The following is a 6,146-nucleotide window of genomic DNA, read 5'->3' as shown; positions in this document are numbered from 1 at the left end:
CTAGGTCCTCCAGTGCAACTCTGTGGTCAATGTCCAACATACACTGACCATAGAACGATTCTAGGAATTACTAGGTCTTTCAGAGCAACTTTTAGCTAAAGTTGACCACAGAATTGCACTGGAGGACCTAGACAGTCCTAGAGAGAACATATTAATGAAATCCGTGAATAATCAAATCTGCAAATATCAAAGCCGCAAATATGGAGGAATGACTGTATTTTAAATTTGGGGTGCTATATTTTATGAAACTAAAAAATAATCAATTAAAAAATGATCAATTAAAAAATGATCAGTGTCAAACTGACTATATCTTTAGAATAAAATAAACAGCAGCCATTTCATTGTGATGTCCACTATGTTATCTCAATTTTTAAAAATGTCCATGCAGAAATCTAGGGGTGAAATTCTGACTTACAGAAGAGAAGTAGTTAAAAGTAAAGTAGACAGAAAAGGGGCTGGCTATCACTTCCATGTTCATTATGCACAAGAGTTCTGCTGGATCAGATGAGCATCCTGTTTTCCTCAGTTACACCTTCCATGCAATTGCCAGCAAGCAAGCAAGACATGACAGCAAACACTGGCACTGTTGCTTCCCAACAATTGGTATTCAGAGGTCTTTGCTCCTGGTGGATCCATTGTGTCTATAGGGGTTAGGTTCCAATAATTACTAGATAGGGAGGAGAATTCAGGGAAATTCCTGTCCATTCATGGAAGTTAAATAGGGTCAGCTCTGGTTAGTACTTGGAGACTGCCAACAAATACCAGAAGCTGTAGTCTATATTTCAGAGGAAGGAACTGGCAAAGTCACCTCTGAGTATACCTTGCTGAAGTAAATCCTATGGAATTCATGGAATCACCATAAGTTGACAACTGACTTGAAGGCATACACAAATGCACACACATGCACACACACACACACCACTTCCTTATACTCCTGAAATACACCTGGAACACTTTCCTGGGTTTCTTCACAGTACTGCTATCTTCTACAACAAGGGTGGTGAACTTGTAGCTCTCCAGATGTTTTTGGACAGCAGTTCCCATAATATTTAGACAGCACAGGCAATAGTGAGAGGAGCTGGAGTCCAATAACATCAGGAGAACCAGACGTTGTCCATCCCTACTTCATAAGACTTGGAAATGAAGTAGTCAGCCACTCAGTTCTTATCATTCTTCTTGTATATGAACTTGGCTTTATGCCTTTGAGAAACTCAATTTCTCAGATGATAAATAAACCATACAGATGTATTTCACTATCAATACAAAGGTTATGGTTTTAGAACCATATCAAAGTAAACCTGTTAGCTGAAAAGCACTGTTAGACGTTTGAATAATTTAAGTTGGGAAGGGGAACACCTTTTTATACTTCAACTCCCAGAATTCCCCTACAACATAGCCCCTTTGGGGTTTTTAGCCCCCAAACATTTCCAAGTTTTGCTTATAATGGACAAAACAGATTCTAAGCTCACTATGTCCCAAACAGCCCACTGAGAGTCATCCACTTGAAAGAGGAGCTATAAGCACCACAGAAAAAAGAAATGCAACTTTGCACCTGAGGCCATATCATCTATTTCCTGTCTGAGTTATAAAAAAAAGGGAAACAGATTATGTGGACCCAGGTGCAAAATTGCATTTCCTTTTTGTGTAATGCTTATAACTTATAGAAGTCCCAGGACCCAGCTAAGAAAGAGAGAGGGCAAGGTGAAGGTGACCACAAATTCAGCAGTTATTGCTGCTGCCACAACCCAGTTAAATCCACTTATCATGCACTTAGCAATGTTTGTCCAGTCGAAGTATTTCTCAGGCTGTGTAGAGCTGGCAGCACTGTTTTCTCCATCTAGATCTGAAGAGCTCTCAGTTGGCTTTATACCATACAGAGGGGGTTTACCCATCTTTTATTTGCTTTTCGGGGGACAGGGTGTAACCTGTTCTCTTTTGACTTAGAAATGACTCTATATATGGTGCTGTTGTAACATAATAGTAAAGGAACATGGACTTACATGATGAATGTTTATCTCTAGCTTGGACTGTGAAGTTGGCAAAGATTAAAAGGAACCAGGAATAAGTATCACCTTGGTACCGCCAGGATTCAAGACTCTCCAGGGCAAAGTCCCAATATTTTCCCTAATGTTTGTGTTACAAGAAACATCTGGGAACTCAGAAAAGCACACACAGCTACTGTGTTTCAATTAAAAAGCCCTGTAATTATCAAGCACAACAAATTTATGACCTCTGCTCTATTCCAATGTAACTATTGGGTGCTGTTTCAAATGTTGGTGCATCGATTGAGGGTGGACATTTTGCAGCATAGTTTAAGTTGTGATTGGGGCAAGAATGATTGCTGAACAATTAGATCTATTTCTTTGTTGTTAGTACAGTGTGCCCTTACTTTACGCAAGGTTCCGTTCCGGACTCCCCCGCATAAAGCAAATACCGCTTATGCTCGAGCCCCATTTAAATGAATGGGGCTCATGCATGTGGCGACATGGCGCACACCTCATTCATCCCTATGGGATGCGCCGCCCCTTCTCTCTGCATTGCTTTCAGCGTATGCTGAAAGCTGCGTATAGCGCACCTGTGTATGACGCGGGCACCAAGTCTATTTTGACTCATTGTGACCCTGTGAATGAGATGCTTCCAAGCCCCCCAATCCTCTACCTCCCTCCTCAGGACCTGCAGGCTTGAGGCTGTGACCTCTCTGATTGAATCTCTCCATCTGGCATGTGGTCTTCCTCTCTTTCTACTTCCTTTCATCTTCCCAGCATCATTGTCTTTTCTAAAGAGTCATGTCTTCTCATTATGTGGCCAAAGTATGATATGTTATACACACCGGCAGTAAGCACCAGCATCAGGGTGGCATGGGGACATGGCATTTGGATGACACATGCCTCGATGCCACTGCAATGCTGACACCACACTGCCTGCCTGACCACATGGCAAGCAGGGTTACAGCACTCCTTTGGCGTGGCGTTCTCATGCCGCATGCCAAAAGGAAAAAGTGCCGACGCGATGGCAAGGGCATCCTTGGATCGGGGCCGCAGCATGCAGTTGCTGCAGCCCTGATCCGGCACTCAAAGGGGCAATGTTAAGCTGCCCCTTGCCCACCATTTGTTTTACCCCTTAGTCATCTTGACTTCCAAGAAGAGTTCTGGCTTGATCCCATTTGTTTGTCTTTTTAGCTGTCCACGAAATGCTTAGCAGTACTCTAGTGTTGAATTTGAAATGATTTGATTTTCTGAGTACCTGCTTTCTTCACTGTCCAGCTCTCACGATTGAACATGATAATAGGGAATACAATGGCTATCTCTATTCATACTTAATTCAGTAGTCAGGTAATTCAGAAGGGGCTTCTATGAATTACATTTGATCTGATGTCTGCAGGGCTGGCCCTACCATAAGGGGAGATGAAGCATCAGTTTCAGGCAGCACAGCACACACTGGGGGTTTGAGAAGAGGCAGCAGTGTGTTGAAAGGGAAGAAGTGTGTGCTGCCTGTCCTCTCCACCCACCCCAGCTGGTCTGGTCTGATGCATTCAGATAAGGGTTAATGACTCTAGCTCCATTGCCAGTAAAATTCAGTTACCATTCAGCCAATTCAACATTACAAGAAACTTCCTGACAGTAAGGGCTATTTGACAGTGGAACACACTCCCTCAGAGTGTGAGGGAGTCTCCTTCCTTGGAGGCCTTTAAACAGAGACTGGATGGCCATCTGTTGGGATTGCTTTGATAGAGAGTCCCTGCATGGCAGGGAGTTGGACTGGATGGCCCTTGTGGTCTCTTCCAACTCTACAATTCTATGATTCTGGGGCAGGTTACAGACTGCCGAAATGTGGCGGTCTGCTGCCACCGCCGGTTGCTGCGTACGGAAACCGCAGCAGCCAAACGGCGCGGTTCCCGGACACAGCAAAGAAGGAGCGCGAAAATCACGCTCCTTCTTGCAGCCCGGAAGTGACGCCGCGAGGCGCTAATCGCGCACTCACGGCATCACGTCCAGGGCGCGACGTGCGTCAAGATGGCGGCGGCCATGTGGAATGGCCACCTCCATTTGTTACAGACTCTGTCCATGATAGGGTAAGGGGCGTCTGGAAGAGACGCCCCTTTTTCAAAATGGGACGTCCTAAGGACGTCCCTTATGGCAGTGTGTAACGCGCCAATGTCTTTTGTACAGGGAACTGCAAAGTGGAGGCAGGCATCTTGTTCTTTCCCTCAGACAGCAACAGTCTTCGGCAAGCTCTGGATACCTTCAGCATTTTCTTGTGGTCCAAGATCTTGCTATAATTAGTTGTCATCATGCAACCCTCCATATGTATTTGAACCACAGTTCAAATGATGTTGAATGATGATGATGTTCATGGGCAGTGGTTAAATGCCTGTACTGCAGCCATTCACTCAAAACCACAAGGTTGCGAGTTCAAGACCAGCAAAAGGGCCCAAGCTCGACTCAGGCTTGCATCCTTCCGAGGTCGCTAAAATGAGTACCCAGACTGTTGGGGGCAAATTAGCTTACTTGCTAATTAGCTTTCTTGCTGTTCACCGCTATGATCTTTGGAATAGCGGTATATAAATAAAACAAATTATTATTATTATTATTATTATTATTATTATTATTATTTTCAAATTCCTGGACTGTTTCTACTATAATCCTGCTTTAAATATGAACAGCACATGATTCCCACCCATAATCTATGCCTTCAGGAGCAACTACTTCAGGATGGTAGTAAAAACTGTGTCATACATATCTCCTCATCTTCCCGCTTGGGCCCTCTGTTCTGGTAGTTAAGGTCTGTTGTCTCAGCCCAGGATTTTCTCTGCCCCATCCCGGATTTGTCACTTCTCATTTGCTGCCCCTCACTCCTGGAACTTCCTTCCCCCACGACCATGGGTCATCACTTCTTCAACTAGTTTCAAAACTGGGTTGAAGACTATCCTGTTCAGAGAAGCGTTCTCAGGCATTGTGTGACTATTATTTGCTATTTGACATTTTTAATTTGTTGCCTGTTTTATTGAACCTTTTCCTTGTTATGTATTATTTATATGTATTATGTTACTATTTCTTAGACTGTATGCCCTGGGCAGGTTTACTTGTATCTATTTTATTGCTTGTACGTACAGCACTGAACAAATCTACAGCACTATATAAATAAAGCATAATAATAATAATAATAATAATAATAATAATAATGGTCTCCCTATTTGAATTTGGGATTTTCTGGACAGATGTCTCCAGAAGTTTAAAGCATTAGTAATACCTTCTGCTGTTAAGGAAAATGCAACATGGGATATATAGTGAAAGAAATAAAACATGTATGTGAGAGTCAGGATGACTCAGCAAAAGCAATTAGAAGCCACACAGGTGTAAATGGTAATGTAATTAGCAAGTCCTAAATGCCAAGGACAGAAATGCAAAGTGGATAATTGAAAACACCTGAGAATTGTTAAGTGGACAAGGTGAGATGATGAAATCATTAATTGTGGGATGAACCAAGAGAACCAATGAAAATGGTTGTACACGCCCACTGGGTGGAAACTGACAAGAGTGGGTGGTGTTTTCTAAGGGCTATAATAATGGCTATGAATCCCAATGTATTTTGTGGGTAGTAGTTGATAGTTGTGGAGTATTGGAGTTTTGGAGTTGTGTTGGATAGTTTAGGAGCTGTATATAGTAGAATAAAGTAGATCTTTTATATAAGACTACTGAGCTGTCTGGTGTCTTGGGTGAAGAGACAAGAGCCAGCAGGATCCTGAAGAAGTGTGAAGACTTCTGTGGAAGCAAGAGTGAGAAGGCTTGGAGAGTTTGTCAGGGTCTTCAGCCTATTCTCTGTAACTCTGCTGCTTTAGAGCAAAGCTTTATCCACTGGCCAAAACTGGTCAGCGCCGGTGCGTAACAAGGTGGTGAGTTCGAGCCAGAGGTGAAGAGCTACAACTCCCATCATCCCTGACAAGGGTTATGGGCCCAGTTACTGCAGCACCCAGCATCCACAGAAGCTGAAAGTTCCAGAGAGTGGAAGACAGTTTTGTGGAAGACAGATCAGAGCAAGCTGTTTGCGCTGCACTGATAAGCTCCGTGAGTAACTCCTCCTGTGTTTTGTTTAAGCCCGAAAGGGGTCAGCTGTGCATACTCAGAAGGACTGTGTCAATTGAGTCA

The sequence above is a fragment of the Sceloporus occidentalis genome, unplaced genomic scaffold, assembly GCF_023333645.1.
Source record: "Sceloporus occidentalis isolate IW3139 unplaced genomic scaffold, rSceOcc1.0.p SCAF_1, whole genome shotgun sequence".
NCBI lineage: Eukaryota > Metazoa > Chordata > Lepidosauria > Squamata > Phrynosomatidae > Sceloporus > Sceloporus occidentalis.
The sequence above is the reverse complement of the archived record's forward strand: the minus strand, read 5'-3'. Positions refer to the sequence as shown.